Source organism: Bos indicus, chromosome 24, assembly GCF_029378745.1.
Source record: "Bos indicus isolate NIAB-ARS_2022 breed Sahiwal x Tharparkar chromosome 24, NIAB-ARS_B.indTharparkar_mat_pri_1.0, whole genome shotgun sequence".
Taxonomy (NCBI): Eukaryota; Metazoa; Chordata; class Mammalia; order Artiodactyla; family Bovidae; genus Bos; species Bos indicus.
This window is the reverse complement of record NC_091783.1, coordinates 48,779,112-48,795,860: the sequence shown is the minus strand read 5'-3', so window position 1 is coordinate 48,795,860 and position 16,749 is coordinate 48,779,112. Positions and strand designations below refer to the sequence as shown.

Below are 16,749 nucleotides of genomic sequence, written 5' to 3'. Positions count from 1 at the left end.
TCCCTTTGGGTCCTCCATTTGGGTGTTGAGTCCATCCAACTGAGTTTTCCTTTAACTCTGAAGTTTTCATTTGATGCTTTGTTATATCTCCTACTTCTTTGCCAAGACATATATATATATATATATATATATTTTTTTTTTTTTTTTTGGTGTATCAAGAGGGTTTGGAGTTGCTCTTTGAAGCATTTTTATGCTGACTGCTTTAAAATCTTTGTCACACAATTCTAACATTTCTGTTATTTCGGTATTGACATGTATTGTCTTTTTTCATTCAAGTGAGATCTTTCAAGGCTTTGGTCTGACAGGAGATTTTTGGTTGAAAGCTGGACAGGTTGGGTATTATGAGATTCGACTTAATCAACTCTTCCTGTTTGGCTGGCTTCTTCTGCTGGTGTCCTCTGACCTTGGTCTGGTAGTAGAAAGAGCTGCACCATCTCATTACTGCAGGGTAGGGGCAGAAGTCAGGTTCCCCACCAGGCCTTCTTTGAAGCAGCAAGGGGGTGTATTCTTTCATGCTGCCCACGGTGGGGTTCTGGGTCCTCACACAGACAGCTCCTTGGCTAGGAGGAGGAGGGCGCCTCCCTGCTGCTCCCCACGTGGCCTCCACTGACACAGAGACAGGGCCGTCAGTGACTCCCAGGCATGAGTCCCAGCTGCCCACTCGGCTTCCCTGACCCCGCCCTGGTGGGCTCTGGGTGCCTCATCACAGCCTGGCGAAGGTGGAATCCTGGTCCTTCATTTGTCCCTTCTGGCACAGGTGGGATGGAGCTAGTTTTTCCTAGGGCATTTGTCTGAAGTAGAGCAGCTTCTGCCCAAGAGTTCTCTGTCTTGAGAGGCTGCTCCTTTCTGGTTTGCTGGCTGCAGACGGCAGGCTTCCATTGGGGCCATTTTGGTCTGTCTGCACCTGTGGGTGTTTCTAGGTTGCCAAATACTTTCACTCCAAGTCTGAGATTAATGAGGCTTAGAAGAAAACTCACTCACTGCTGTGTCACCTCTCGGGGCCAAGGTCCCCAGCCAGTCTGCCTTCTCTCTGCCCTTCAGTGTTCTCTTGTGTTTGACTGTATACATAAAAATCCAGGGGTTTTAGATGTGTTTATTTTAATAATTTGGGTCAATAGGGCCTCCCAGGTGACACTAGAGGTGAAGAACCCGCCTGCCCATGCAGGTTAGACATAAGAAGACGCGGGTTCTATCCCTGGGTCGGGAAGATCCCCTGCAGAAGGGAATGGCAACCCACTCCAGTATTCTTGCCTGGAGAATCCCAGGGACAGAGGAGCCTGGCGGGCTACAGTCCACAGGGTGGCACAGAGTTGGACAGGATTGAAGTGACTTAGCATGGCATAGCACAGAGTCAAAAGAGGCAGCTCCTTCATCCAAGCCCCCCTCTACCACCACCACCGACAGGCCTAAGGCCTCAGTTTCCTTCCCTAACGGTCTCATTCGAAACAGGAATCAGCATGGGCCTAACACTAAGTTCTGGAAGAAGGTCAGTTTGCGTTAATAGCAGGGGAATCCATCAGCATGGGCACCTGGGCAAAGGGCAACAGCGACAAGCTGGGCCCCCCCAGCAAGGTGACTCACTGAGCTGGGCTCCTCCCAAGGCCACCAGCTGCCTTCACATGTGCCGGACGCCTGAGACACAGGTCAGCTCAGGGGTCTGGACCCCCTCATTTGGAGAAGCCCTGGGAAAGCAGACGAAATTCCATGGCCCACCAACTCCCCAGGACTTTTTGTTGAGACTTTTTCTAAATTCTCCCTACTTTTATTTTTTTAATTTTGTTTTTGTTCTAAGTTTTGTTTTTAATTTTGTTGTTGTTACTAAGTTGTGTCGGATGTTTTACAACCTCACGGACTGGAGCACGACAGGCTCCTCTGTCCTTCACCATCTCCAGGAGCTTGCTCAGATTCGTGTCCACTGAGTCAGTGATGCTATCTAACCATCTCATCCTCTGCTGCCCTCTTCTCCTTTTGGCCTTCAATCTTTCTCAGCATCAGGGTCTTTTCCAATGAGTCAGCACTTTGGATCATGTGGCCAAAGTATTGGAGTTTCAGTTTTACCATCAGTTCTTCCAATGAAAATTCCGGGTTGATTTCCTTTAGGATTGACTGGTTTGATCTTCTTGCTGTCCAAGGGTCTCTCAACAGTCTTCTCCAACACCACAGTTCAAAAGCATCAATTCTTCGGCGCTCAGCCTTCTTTTGGTTCAACTCTCACATACATCCATGACTACTGGAAAAACCATAGCTTTGACTAGACAGGCTTTTGTCAGCAAAGTGATGTCTCTGCTTTTTAATACGCTATATAGATTTGTCATAGCTTTCCTTCTGAGTGTCTTTTCATGGCTGCAGACACTGTCCGTAGTGATTCTGGAGCCCATGAAAATAAAGTCTGTCACTGTTTCCATTTTTCCCCCTTCTATTTGCCCTGAAGTGATGAGACTGGATGACATGATCTTAGTTTTTTTGAATGCTGACTTTCAAGCCAGCTTTTTCACTGTCCCCTTTCACCCTCATCAAGAGGCTCTTTAGTTCCTCTTTACTTTCTGCCATTAGAGTAGTATCATATGCATATCTGAGGTTGTTGATGTTTCTCCTGGCAGTCTTTAATTCCAGCTTGTGATTCATCCAGCCTTGCATTTCACATGATGTACTCTGCATAGAAGTTAAATAAGTAGGGGAACACTACACAGACTTGTACTCCTTTTCCAATTTTGAATCAACCAGTTATTCCATGTCCAGTCCTAACTGTTGCTTCTTGATCCACATACAGCTTTCTCAGGAGACAGGTAAGGTGGTATGGTATTCTCATCTCTTCAAGAATTTTCCACAGTTTGTTGTGATCCACGCAGTCGAAAGCTTTAGCGTAGTTAATGAAGTAGATGTTTTTCTGAAATTCTCTTGCGAGAAAGGTCTCTATGATCCAGCAAATGTTGGCAATTTGGTCTCTGGTTCCTCTGCCTTTTCTAAACTCAGCTTATACATCTGGAAGCTCTCGGTTCATGAACTGCTGAAGCCTAGGTTGAAGGATTTTGAGCATAAGTTTGCTAGCATGTGAAATGAGTGCAACTGTACAGTAATTTAAACATTCTTTGGCACTGCCTTTCTTTGGGACTGGAATGAAAACTGACCTTTTCTATTCCTGTGGCCACTGCTGAGTTTTCCAAATTTGCTGACATACTGAAGGCACCACTTAAACGGCATCATCTTTTATGATTTTAAATAGCTATTTTACAATGATTGACCTTTTTTCCTTCCACTCTCTTTGTTCTTTGAGTGTGAGTAATTTTTAAGCCCAGAGAAGAACCTTGGAAATTCCCTGGCAGATTATGCTTGATTCTCACAACTTCTGCCATCCTTATTTAGAATTTTTGTGCTGCCTGCAGCTATGGCCCAAAGAATGGCCCCCAAAGGACAGTTGACCAAGGCCTTCCCAGGATCTGTCTTGAAACTGGCTTCCCATTTGCTGTATCAGGAATTCCCCTCTCTCTGCCCAGCATCCTCCCAGTCCTCCTCCCCCCCTCTCAAAAAATCCTACCTCTTCCCACCCAGAGGAGAAAAGAGGTAATTTCTACGTGGTGGTCAAGATCTTGGAAAGAAATCAGCCTAGGTCTTGCAGAACTTCTGCTACCGTTTTCTGGAAATTGTGTGGAGCCTGGAATTCCATGTTCTTCTGGTTCAAAAAATCTTGGAGGGACTTCCCTGGGGTCCAGTGGTTAAGAATCTGCCTTGCAGTGCAGGGGACTCAGGTTTGATCACTGGTTGGGGAACTAAGATCCCACACGCCACAGGGCAACTAAGCCCGCAGGCCACAACTACTGACCCTGCCTGCCACAACTGAAGAGGCTGTGTGCCCCAGTGAAGATCCTTCGTGCTGCAACTAGGACCCAAAGCAGCCAAATAAAAAAAAGACCTTGGAGCCAGCCAGTCCTGTTAACAAAGCAGTGACCAGGAAGAATGCCCCAGGTTGCTGAGCACCAGTGGGTGTTCTCAGACTCATTCTGCCTGAGTGGCAGCTCCTTTGCACATGTGGAGAGATGTCTGTAGGAGGGAAGGAGAGGCTTGGGGGTCCACCTTCGAGAGTCTGCTCCTAAATGGGGAGACAAGACTCATGAATGCAAAAGGAGGTGAGCTGCTATGGGCTAGATGGCAAATGAGGTTGGTTGGGTGGCCCCTAGGAGGGCAGGGAAGATGTCCCTGGAGGAGGGGCACAGGGCACGGAGCCCCTTTTCCTGCTTAGTTTTCAGGGTTAGTGACTGTTGGGACTGGTCTCTATGTGCAGGTCAGTTAAGAACCTTTCTTCCCATTTTACAGATAAGGCAACTGAGGCTCACTGAAGAGAAGTCCCACAGCAGAGGGCCTCCCAGAGGCTCTCAAGAGTGTGTCCAGCCAAGTCAGCGGGTCACGGCTCCCAAGCGTCCACCCTCCTGTCTCCCACGTGCCCTCAGATCCAGCCCCCTCAGTAGAGAAGGGCTGAGCTACCACGGAGACCTGCTGTGTCGATGACCGCATGAGGCCCATGTTGTTGGCCTGGGAACGGACTGAGGGCCTTAGCCCACAGACCAGACTTGGGGCTGGGCCTCGGGCTCCAACAATGGAGGCCCAGCTCCCCGGCTCTGGCCATTCACAAATATTTGTCAGCGGTCGCTGGCTGAGCCAGCCAAAACCAACTCCTCTCTTCTGTGTTTGCTGGCCCTGGGTTTCGTCGATACCTTCCTTCAGGGGCCAGCTGGCGGCTCACCACGAAACCTGTGGGTTTAGGTTTGGCTGATCGGGGATGAGCCGCTGTTGCTCCCAGCGGTGAGGAAGGAAGCCGCATTTTGTCTCTGATCCCCGGATATGTGGGTCTAGGTTTTGGAGACACACTAGACGTGCAGCCGTGCCAGCCAGAAAGGGCAAAAATCCTCCTCAGGACTTCTGCTCAGGATGTTCGAATCTCGGGGTGGGGGGGTAGCTTTCTCTGGTGGGGGCGGGGCAGGAGGAGTGGCTTAGGAGATAAGATTAATATTCCATTTGCGCTCCTGGCAACACCTGCTGTTAGGAAAATAATGCTTGTTTTTTTTTGCGAATGGAAATTGTCAGAATGCTTTTTCCATCACTCATTTAGTTTATTCTTTCTTCTTTGGGTTCTGAAATCAGATGTCTTGTTTCACTCTCAGACTGCTCTCTTTTATTAAGAAGGAAAAAAAAAAAAGTTCTCGGAAGACCACAGCTGCATTTTGGGAGGTGGGTATAGGGAGAATAACTTCAGATTTTGTTTTTAAAAACGACTTTAACAGCAGTCCGAAGGCAGACAAACGTCTCTCTGTTCACTTTTTATTTCATAATCTTTCCCAACTAGATATTCGGAGGGCCACCGACTTATTATGGTTCTCACAATGTCGGACACTTCACCACATAATTTGTAGGTCTGCTTAAAAATTTCTGAAAGCAAAATTCCAAGGGCAAGCGGTTGGAAAACTATGCACGGGCTCATATTTCTTGCCTTCAGAAAAAGCGATGACCGCTTATTACTAGCTTAGGCGCCTCCATTCCTGCCCACCTACACACGCCCCACACGGGCCCCACCTCCTCTGCCCCAGCCTCTGAGACGGAGCAGGGGCTGCGCTGAAATGAGAGGGACGCTTGGCTTAGCTCCGCAGGCAGGCGGGGCGCGGAAACAAGGGCCACCCGCCACACACAGCGCCCCAGTCTGCAGAGAATGGGAAGCTTAGCAAGGAAAAGCACAGAGGAGACGCGCTTCCCTCTTCAGGGAGCCAACGGAGGGAGACATGACATTGGTTTAAACCACAATGATCAGAGTAGCCTGGGTTCACTGAGATACACTCGGGGCTGAAAGAGGTGTTGGAAATCCAGAGTCTGCTCTGCAGGACACTCCTCCTCTGTCTGTCTGTCTATCTGTCTGTGGGGCTACAGCCAGCTCCGAGCCTGGCTCAGGCGGGGGTGGGAGACAGGGGGTGCAGCGGTTCACCCCTCTGTGTCTCTGTCCCCTAGCTGTACCGGCCTCCAGCTCACAGGTGGCTGTGAAGATATATACAGGGGCCAGCACGACAGTCTTATGGATGAGAAAACCAAGGCTCAGAGAGCTTGCTTCGCTCCCCTTCAGGCTGTCCAGCTAGTTAGTGGCAAAGTCTGTCCCGGACCTCGGATTTGTGTTTCTGCTGTAAGGTGCTGCCTGAGACACTGCATGACTGGATTTCACATGACTATTCTGAGGTCTCAGGAGGTCTCAGGTCTGGAGAACCGGAGCATCACTAGCCACTTAGACAACGGAACCGCCTGTAATTGCCACCATCCACAGGATGCAGGGACCGCAGCACCCTGGCCAGCTCGGTCCCACACTGGGTCCCCCGACAACCCGCGAGCGGCATCACGTGCTTCAGGAACACTCTTGCCGCCGTGGATGGTCAGCCAAGCTTCAGAGGCTCCCACTCCGGCAGACTGTAGGGCTCCCCTTTCGCTCAGAGTCGGGTAGGAAATGATTCAGGACTGAGGTCCCAGCATAGCTGAGGCAAAAGTTCATGCAAGAAGCTCAATCTTCCACAGAACGGACGGAAAGCTTTAGAAACCAGATGGTCACCTGGCCAAAGGGATGCTTGGAATGGAAGTGAGAGGGTCTGACTCTGGACCCTGAGGCAGATAAAAGATTTTCCTCACCAACTACAGAACTGAATGAACAAAAGAAGGAAGAGGGGAAAAAGGCAGATTCATTTATTGCTTCATTAATTAAACTTGTTCGGAGATTTGGCTCTGCCTGGAGGTTAAGCAGAGGTATCAATGGGCTTGCCCAAGGCCATGCAGTTCCTGGAACACTCTGAGGGAAGCTGGGAGTTGCTGGGGGCAGTGTGTATGACAAAAGCTGTTCAGCTGGCTTTAAGGAGTCTCTAAACACCTTTCCTAACCTACCCAGGCTTCGAGGGCCAGATCTGCCCAGAAGCCTTCCCCCAGCTCCCAGGATGCCTCCTCTATCTCTAAACTCCTAACGAGATCAGAGTCTGGCTTCCCTAGTCTCTGCCACCTATGGCCTTGTGCATTCCTCTTGCACACCCTTAAAAGCATCTAGCCTTTTCTAAATCTCCCCCAGGGATCTGTGGTGGGGCTGGGCACTCATTCACGCCTGAAGTGAGCCCCACGGCGAGCCAGGTCCTGGGGACACAGCGATGACTCCGACACAGGGATGTGTCCTTACAGAGCTTAGGATCCACGCAGAGAGAGAGACACCGCTCCACTAATTACAGAAACAGGTATCTGGCTACAACTAGGCACAAGAGTCATGGAAGAAGGGAGGCAGAGAATAGCACAGAGGTCTGTTCTAGTCTGATCCTGGACACAGGACTGGCCCCATGATCTGTGGGACCCTTGGCAGAAACAAAAATGTGGGCCTCTTGTTCAAAAACTGTCCTGGCAGCTACAGCAGAGCATTAACCCAAGCACAGCCCTTGGGAGCGTGAGTCGCAGCGTGAGACCACAGACTGCACACCCGAGAAGCCAGCCCTGCCAGGAGGGCTGCCCCAAGGAACGGGACTGGAGCCGAAATCACAAGGATGCAGAACGACAGTAATGAAAACACGCTAACACGTACGGAGCGCTAACCACGGGCCAGCACAGCTTTCATTTACCCCAGGAGGGCAGGACCGCTGTTCACTCTGCTTTACAGAGACATCAGTGAGGCACTGAAAGGTGAGTACTTGCCTAAGGCCACACAGCTTGCAAGAAGCAGCACTTGGTTTGAACCTAAGTAGTCTGGCCCGATAATGAGTGCCCTCAACCACCATGCTCTCTTGCCTCAAGGTTTTGCTGCCTGTTCCAGGGTTCTGGGGTTTCCCAGGTGGCACAGTGGTAAAGAATCCGCCCGCCAGTGCAGGAGACGCAGGAGACTTGGGTTCGACCCCTAGGTCGGGAAGATTCCCTGGAGGGTGGCATGGCAGTCCACTCCGGTATTTTTGCCTGGAGAATCCCACGAACAGAGGACTTCCGTGGGGTACAGTTCATAGGGTCCAAAGAGTCACACAAACTGAGCAACTGAGCATGCATGCACGCACCTGAGTCCTGAGGGTGTGGGGCAGCCCGCACACCACCACTGAACAAGGAACCCAAATCTGGAGAACCCCAGGCCATGGCCAAGGCCAGTGGGGGAGGGCTCGTGGGCTTGGCACACACCACACGTGTGGTGCAGAAACAAAGGCTGAGCCGGAGGCCACTGGGGACAAAGGAGGCTGCGAGGCCCGAGAGAGGAGAAAGCCTGGGAGGGCTCTGGACCGGGCGTTCTGGGTCGAGGTTTGGAAATCCGGCCTTCCAGCCTTGGCTCCAGTGCGTCTGGGGCAAACCACAGAAGCCACATGTGGCCCTCGGGTTTCCATCTGCGCTGGGAACAGTTCTTTCCCCACCGCAGTCTGCTAGTTCCTGCGGCTAGGGCCCGTGGGACAGGGCTCGGGGGAGCTGGAGTTTTCAGGTGGCTCGCTGGCTTCAGCCTTGCACTCTGGGTGGGGAAGAGCTGTGGGCTCCTTCCACCCACCTCTATCCTAGGGCAGCAGAGAGGGCCATGGGGAAACCACTTTCTCTGGGCTATTAGATGGGTCTCTGAGTCTCACTCCACAGTCAGGGCATTTCTGAGGGCCTCCTCTCAACCCCCCTGGAAATCCAGGGCTCACTGTACCAATTAGCTGGGCAGCTTGGGCAAAGCACCCACCTCCCCATGTCTCAGCATTCCTGCCTGCAGAATGGGAACACCAGATTCTCACTCAAGGCATTTCCTTAGGTGGCTTCCCACCTTCTCCGCATTCTTGCCAAGATCATAAGGCCAACTGACATTACAATACAATCAAACCCGGAGAGCCTTTGGGGAACAAAGGCATGTTATAAATACGAGGTATTATTTTGGTTCCAGGGTGAATCAGGCATTCCAAGAATCCTTGGCCTCATACGGTCTGAGGCAGCGTGATGTGATGTCATGGGAAGAACACGCGGCTGCCCTAGCGGACTGTTTCCAGGGAAAGGCCCTCGCCCTTCCGCCTCGCCCAGCCAAGCCCTGCAGTCTCCTATCTGGCCCGGGGACCCTCAGTGCAGCCTGCTGGCGGGTTCAGGCATCCCCAAGCTAGATGCCCATGCTGGGCGCACTCTGGGTCCGGTGGACAGCAGCCACAGGTACACGTAAATCCCAGCTGGGATCCTCCATTTTCCAGCTAAGCTGAAACTGTGGCTAAACCGACCAAGTCATGCCAATCAACACAGGAAGCACAATGTGGCTAAACTGACCAAGTCATGCCAATCAACATCAGGAAGCAAAATGTGGCCATGCCATCTTGCTGGAGTCTGCCTACTCCCACCCACTTTTTCTAAAGAACCAAGGAAGCCTGGCTTTGGGTATGAATTTGCCCCATCTGTGTGGCCTTCATCCACAGCCCCTCACTGCCTGGAATACAGAAAATGCCCAGTGCAAACCCACAGGGTATTGACCAAGAGGCAACACACTGTTGCAGTTCAAGTCTGGACTCTGGAGACAGACTCCCAGAGTTCAGATCCAGGCTCTGAGTTGTGAGCTGTGCAATGCTGGGCAAGTTCCTTAACCTCTCTGGGCCTTGGCTTTTTCACCTGTAAAATGTGGACAGAGGACCCATTTCATAGGGGTTCCTGTGAGTTTTAAAGGAGTTGATGTACATGTTATATTAATGTTGTTTCTAATAATGTTACAGTGTGGGCTTTCCAAGCAACATAGTATTGAATCCATCAGATGGCTGGAGGAAGTAATGAGCACTGATGCGCCCATAATACAGGTGGGAAAAGTGAGGCTGTGGGGCAATGGGCTTTTTCAAGTGTTAGCAATCAAGGAAGAAACACTAGATGTCTAGCTTCTAGTTTTGCTTTTATTCTGGTTTCTAAAGGCTGTATATTGGACATAATCTCCCACCATGAAAATTCTCATCACCAAATACCACCATCATCCCAAGGGAAGTGCTGCCCAAGGCTTATTGGGCTATCTCCAGTGACTTTTTGGACTCCCAGCCTAAATAAAGCCTGGCCATCGAGTCCACCACAGCTGGCCAGCGGGTGGCCAACTGGTTAGCTCACTTACTCCATGGGCTGACTGACTGTAGAAGCCCAATCAAACTAGCCCTTTTCATCATCTGTCTTAATCTCATCATCTTCAGGTAGCAGAGCAGCCTCAAACTGGCTTTTAAAGACAAGACAAGGAGGAGGAAGGATCAGGAGAAAGTCCCGCAAGAGTTGTTTAAATACCAAGTGTCGCAAACTGCTGAGTCCTTCTGAACTATGGAGGAGGAAGGCCAGAGACACAGTCTGAGATGACCTCAGGAGGTCCTTAGGAGAACTGCCCCACGCGGAGGGGACTGCCTGGAAATGTGGTGAGCTCCCCGTCACTGGAGGTGTCCAGACACGGACCAACCGTTAGCTCTGGACACCTCCTATCCCTCACCTGCCCATTCTGCAATCAGTACCTCCTCCGTGAAGCCCTACTGCGTTGACCAGGAGTCCCTACCTGGAGAGGCAGCTGGAGGCAGTGATGACACAGAAGTTGGGACACCTGGGTTCATGTCCTGGTTTTGCCCCTGTCTAGCAGGGTGGCCTTGGATACACTGGCCTTTCTGCCCCTCAGCTGTTTTCTTAATCAAATGGATCTCACAACTGGAAAATAGGTGGGGAGGAGCTGAAAGAGATAACCCCAGGGCTTGGCGATGAAACCCTGCCCGCTCACTCCTCCGTCTGGGGCCAGCCCTGGGGAGCCAGGCGAAGGAATGATGGCTGCGTGGGGGGAAGTGGAGGACCCCCAGGCGGTCCCTGAGCTGGTCTGGCTTTGTGGGCAGAGGAGCACCGCTGTGCTTCCAGCTACCAGCCCCCGTGCTCGCCCTCAGCCACCCTCCTCGGACAGCCTCCTCCCTCGCAACTTCATTACTGACAGGTCTGCTCTGTCCCTGAGGGGCCGTTTTTTCCACCCCGGGAAGGAGAGGAAATATGAAAAGCAGTTAGCTGGAGTAGGGCGTCCCCCGGGGTCACATTTCTCAGCCGGGGCTGGTGGGACTGACAGGTCCAAGGCGAGACATCCTGGCGGAGGGAGAAACACTCAGCAGCTTCACCCACTTCCCGGAGCCTGCTCGGGATACCGGGCTGGGTTCTTGGGCTAGAATCTTCTCAAACGCAAGGACAGTGCTGATAGCTTTCTCATTAAACACCCATCAGCCAGGATTCGGTGTATAAATACCTTCAGGACCATTCAGACAGGTGACCAGGACCTCCTCTCCCTAGCTCCCAAATGCAGAGTCCTGAAGCTTAGAGCAACGCGTTTACAATCAACCAGGGACTCTCCCCGACAGCAGAAAGACAGCTAGCAAATTTAGAAGGAGGGATGGAATTAGAAAATCATCTGGCTGTCACCATAATAGCAATTCTTAAGCAAGAATCATGAGTGGAGGCTAGTGGGTGAAAGTTAGAGGGAAACAGAATATTGGCTTCATCTCAAAGGACCTACCCGCAAGCTATTTCTTAATTACAAAGGGAAAACTCATGATTTTACAGTGGAGAAACTTGGCAGACATGGCCATAACCAAGGAAGCAAAGTCAACATCACCAGTCCTGGGGTGAAGGGACAGCATCAGCGTTCTGATATGAAGCACGAGGGGAACGCAGTGTCCCCCAAGTGCGGAGAACCCGAGCCTGACCGTGAGGAGGTATCAGAGAAACCCAAATGAGGGACCGTCGACAAAAACAACGAGTCGTTCTTAAAAGGTCAATGTCATGAAATACAAAGACCTGTGAACTGTCCCCAGATTAAAAGAACCTAAAGAGACAGGATAATTGAATGTAACCCCTGCTCTAGGCCCACTGGAGAAAGATGAGTAAGGACTGTGGAGTAGATAACTATATTGTATCAGCGTTAGTTTCCTGATTTCAACCACTGTCCTGTGGCAATGAAAGAAAAATATCTTTCTAAAGAAACACACTGTGAAGTATTTAGCGGTAAAAAGGCATTCCTGAGGCAAGTTCTTCTCACTCAAGTCAGAAAAAAAATGTATGAGAGGGAGAAAGATAAAGCAAAGGAGGTAAGCTGTTAATTAATATCTGAGGAATCCGGGTGAAGAATATGCAAGGATTCTTTGCACAATTCCCACAGCTTTTCTGGGAGTTTGAGATTTTGTTGAAAGCAGAAGTTTTTAAAGATGAGCAGGATCTGGTTAGAGGGGAAGAAGTGGAGAGGGCATTCCAGAAGAAGCCCAGACTTCACAAAGGGTGGCTGGCCATTTTTCTTAAGTCAATTTCTTATGTCCCAGGCAAACTAAATAATATACAATAAAATTAATTTCGGTCAATCAGTTGAGGGTCCTGCTTCACCTTGCAGCAGGTAAAACTGCAGAGACCCCTCATTTTGTAGGTAGGGGTGGCCCCAACGGAGGTGCACACACAGGAGCTCACTGTGCAATCGTGTCCTCAAGACCGAGAAGATTCCTTAATGGAGCCCAAGCAGCTGGGCATCGTCTGAAGGGCAGTAGTCGCCAAAGTCCGACATCCCCAGGACAGAAGCCCAGGTGGACCCCTCGCACCATCATAGGCAAGTCAACCTGCCCTTAGGGGTAACACCTAGAGCTTCTCTCATAGCAGGACTGTTTCCCAGGGTGGGCTTCTACAGCACCCACCGGGAGACCTCGTCTCAATGAGTGGGAAAATGGACACTTTTCTATACTAATTTTTACACCTATGGAAACTGAAGCAGTTTGGTGCGCTGGTTGCAGACTTAATCCACTGTTTTAGGCTTGAGAACTCCTCTCATCACCTTGCAGACACTCTCAGGAATTAAAACAATATTTTGTTATTTCCGGTGGTACATGACAAAACGCTATTTTATGTAAAACGTAGCTTTCAGATTAATATGGGGAGTGAATACCAAAAGTCCAAATTCAGTATGATCTTTAATAACATCTCTGATCAAAGGCAATATTTAACCTTCCCCCACTTACCAAGTGATGCCTTCTCCTTCATTTATTGTAAATAAGTTACGAAAGCAAAAGCATAATTTTCTACAAAGAAATTTCAAAATGACATATTACTGTGTCACTGCGGCTTTGGCACCACATACATGCTCACAGGGAGGCTAACGACTGACTAAATAAGGCAGAGAAAGAAACAAAAAAGCAAAAGCTGATTTCGTGGCCCACTGTTTGGAATTCTTAAATTGTATGTTTGTTTAATAAAAATCAACTGGTTTGTTTTTGTAATTTTCTCGCTTTGTTTCCAAATGACGAGACGTGAGAATTTTCAGGAAGGGCTTGCAATCACTTTGTCCAAAGAGCAGGGCGTGAGCAGGGAGGGTCTTGACTCTGGTGAGCGGAGTGGGACGCCGGCCAGGCTCGGGGTCTTCAGGACTCCGTCCAGACGCGCAGGGCTCCCGGACTCAGGCGGAGACAAGCATGCGGAGTCGTGACCACGCGCCTGCTCCTCAGGAACCAGCCTTTTAATATAGCTGTTCTTTAATGCTTCCTGCCTTTAACCAACTGTCTATTATGGGTAAAAATTAAATATTTGACTAAGAATAAAAATCTTTTCAAACTGAGTAATGCTCAAAACCACCGAAGTGGCTCTCCAGGCTGCTGAGAGAACTGGCCAAGGGGTTGGGTCTTGGGTGGGCCTCCCTCGTCTGTGTTAAGCTGGGGCTCAGTCCACACCCACAGGCAGGGTCTCACACTGCGAGCTTCTGAAGGTGATGACAGACCCCTGGAATGGGGGTGAGAGCCCAACTTTGGGGCCAACCAGGCCTGGGCTCAAGTCAGGGTCCTGTCACCTCCTTGCTGTGTGCTTTGGGCACGGCTCTTCTTAGTCTCTGCCTGAGTTTCCCATTTGCTAAATGGGGAAATGATCATGAAATGGGTATTGCCTATGGTTCTGGGGGTTAAATGAGCAGTAATTGGCCCGTGCCTGACAAAGCAAGGGCTCAGCGGGGAACTCCCCTGTCCACTGTCATAGCTGTACTCAGAAACAGCAGCCGTGACCAGTCAGGACTCGGCACAGTGCTCTCGCCCCGCGTGCGAGCCCGGGAGACACTTCCTCTGGCATTCCCAGGTTTCTTGCAAACCTGGCCTCCTCCACACAACCTCAGGTTTGCACCTTCTGTGCGGCATGTTCAGAAGGGCTGGGATTCTCCAGCTGGCCCCTGGGAGGCATCTTAAAGACCTGAAAATCTGCTGAAGGCCTGAGCGTGGTGCTCTCACCTGTATCATCTTTCCCAGCCCTCCGCCACAGCGCCCCGAGGACATCCATGCCACCCCCTGCTGGAACTGCCCCTCCCCGTCTTTGCCTCCAAATATCCTCTCCTAGATGTTGGCACTCAAGCCCACCCCTCGAGGAGATGCCCTGGTCACCCAGCCTGCGGTGAGTGCTGTCTGTCCCTGGAATCTCATCCGGAGCTGATGGTAAGCCTAGTGCGTTTGCGGCCTCCGTCCACAGCTCACTCCTAGTGGGCAGACAGCCCCTGCCAGCCTCACTCCAGGAGGTGGCAGACTCCATAACACGATGGCTAGGTTTTTACTGTGGGGCTGTAGGGAAGTGGTTTCTGACATGGGCGGGAAGAGCAGGGCAGTTTTGGAGGACTCTCTTGGCGCCGTGGTCCCAGTAGCCTTTGGCTCTCTGTACCCTTCCTGGGCCAAGCATGGCCCTGCGGGCAGGTGAGGGGAAGGTGGGGGTGGTGGATGGACAGGGTGTCTCAGCACAGCCCAGCAAGCTCACTTCTTTCAAGCGTGAAATCTGGCCAGGAGGGGAAGTGGAGGGATGTGGCCAAGGGTGAAGAGGGCAGAGCTACAGGATGGGGCGGGGCTTGGGGAGGCAGGGGGCATTCACACTCTCCCTCCAGTGATTAATGGACTAATTCCTGGGCTGTGGCAGGGAGCCTTGTGGTGAGGAGGCACTCCAGAGAGCTGGCAGCAACGTAACAAAGTTGCTGAAAGGACCCAAGAAGAAACAAGTGAAGTAACCTAGCCCAGCGCTGCATCCTTGCATCATTTACTCAGTAAACACCCACAAAGTTCTACTATATGCAGGCAGTACTGTAGGCACTGGGGGTATGGCTGGAGGCACCGATCAAAAAGCCCTTGTGGATCCTCTCTCTAATGAGGAGATACAGATAATAAACAATAAATGCATCACACAGAGTATCAGAGGGCGTTCAGTTCTACGGAGACTGTGAAGCCAGGAAAGAGGACTGGGAGTGCTGGCTGTGCAGTGGGATACCTGTGGGAGAGGCTGCACTTTTTACTAAAATTTTTTTTAAAATTGAAGCACAGGACTTTGCTGGTGGTACAGTGGATAGGAATCTGCCTGCCGATACAGAGGACACAGGTTTGATCCCTGGTCCGGGAAGATTCCACATGCTATGGAGCGACTAAGCCCGTGTGTCACAGCTACTGAGCCCACGCGCTGCAACTGCTGAAGGCCTGGCGCCTAGAGCCCATGCTGCACAACAAGAGGAGCCTGTGCACTGGACGGAAAAGCAGCCCCGACCGACCACAACTAGAGAAAGCCCAAGCGTGGCAACGGAGACCCGGTGCAACAAAAATAAATATATAAATTGAAGTAAAACTGACTTTCGAACTGATGCTTTCAAACTGTGGTCCTGGAGAAGACTCTCGAGAGTCCCTTGGACAGCAAGGAAATCAAACCAGTCCAGTCTTAAAGGAAATCAACCCGGAAGATTCATTGGAAGGACTGATGCCGAAGCTGAAGCTCCAATATTTTGGCCACTTGATGCAAAGAGTCGACTCACTGGCAAAAACCCTGATACTAGGAAAGACTGAGGGCAAGAGAAGGGGGTGACAGAGGATGAGATGGTTGGATGGCATCACTGACTCAGTGGATGTGAGTTTGAGCAAACTCTGGAAGATAGGGAAGGGCAGGGAAGCCTGGTGTGCCGCAGGTCATGGGGTCGCAAAGAGTCAAATATGACTGAGCAACTGAACAACAACAATAATCGACTTACAACCTTATGTTAATTTCAGATACACAGCATGGTGACTCGATATACATTATGAAACGATCACCATGATAAGTCTAGTTACATCTGTCAACACACAAAGTTATTCCAATATTATTGACGATACTCCCTATGCTGTGCATTGCATCCCTGTGACTTACAGTATAGCTGGAAGTTTGTACTTCTCACTGTCCCTCACCTGTGACTGGTTGTATTTTTAGAAAGAACTGTTAGGACTGATCTCACTTTGATGGTGCAAATTCTTGAGAAAGGAGCTGTGCAATACCTGAACACAGGCAGAGCAGTCCAGGTAAAGGGGACAGCAAGTGCAAAGGCCCTGTGGTAGGAGCTTACTGGTGTGCTCAAGGTCCCTGAGAAGGCCAGTGCAGCTGGAGTGCAGAGACTGGGGGTGAGGTGGTGGTGGTGGTGGATGATGAGGTCCGAGGTGATGGGAACCAGATCACCTGGGGCCTTGCAGACCATGGAAGGGATTTTGGTCCTTCAGTTCAGTTCAGTTCAGTCGCTCAGTCATGTCTGACTCTTTGCGACCCCATGAATTGCAGCACGCCAGGCCTCCCTATCCATCACCAACTCCCGGAGTTCACCCAAAGTGCTGTCCATCAAGACGGTGATGCCATCCAGCCATCTCATCCTCTGTCGTCCCCTTCTCCTGCCCTCAATCCCTCCCAGCATCAGGGTCTTTTCCAATGAGTCAACTCTTTGCATGAGGTGGACAAAGTATTGGAGTTTCAGCTTTAGCATCAGTCCTTCCAAAGAAATCCCAG

At 50.7% G+C, this 16,749-nt stretch overlaps 1 protein-coding gene across 7 annotated transcripts in view; it reads right to left on the bottom strand.

The window, feature by feature from the left end:
• CTIF (cap binding complex dependent translation initiation factor) overlaps window positions 1-16,749 on the bottom strand; it is a 324,401-nt gene that overhangs the window by 108,206 nt on the left and 199,446 nt on the right. The gene's annotated exons all lie outside the window — the stretch shown is intronic.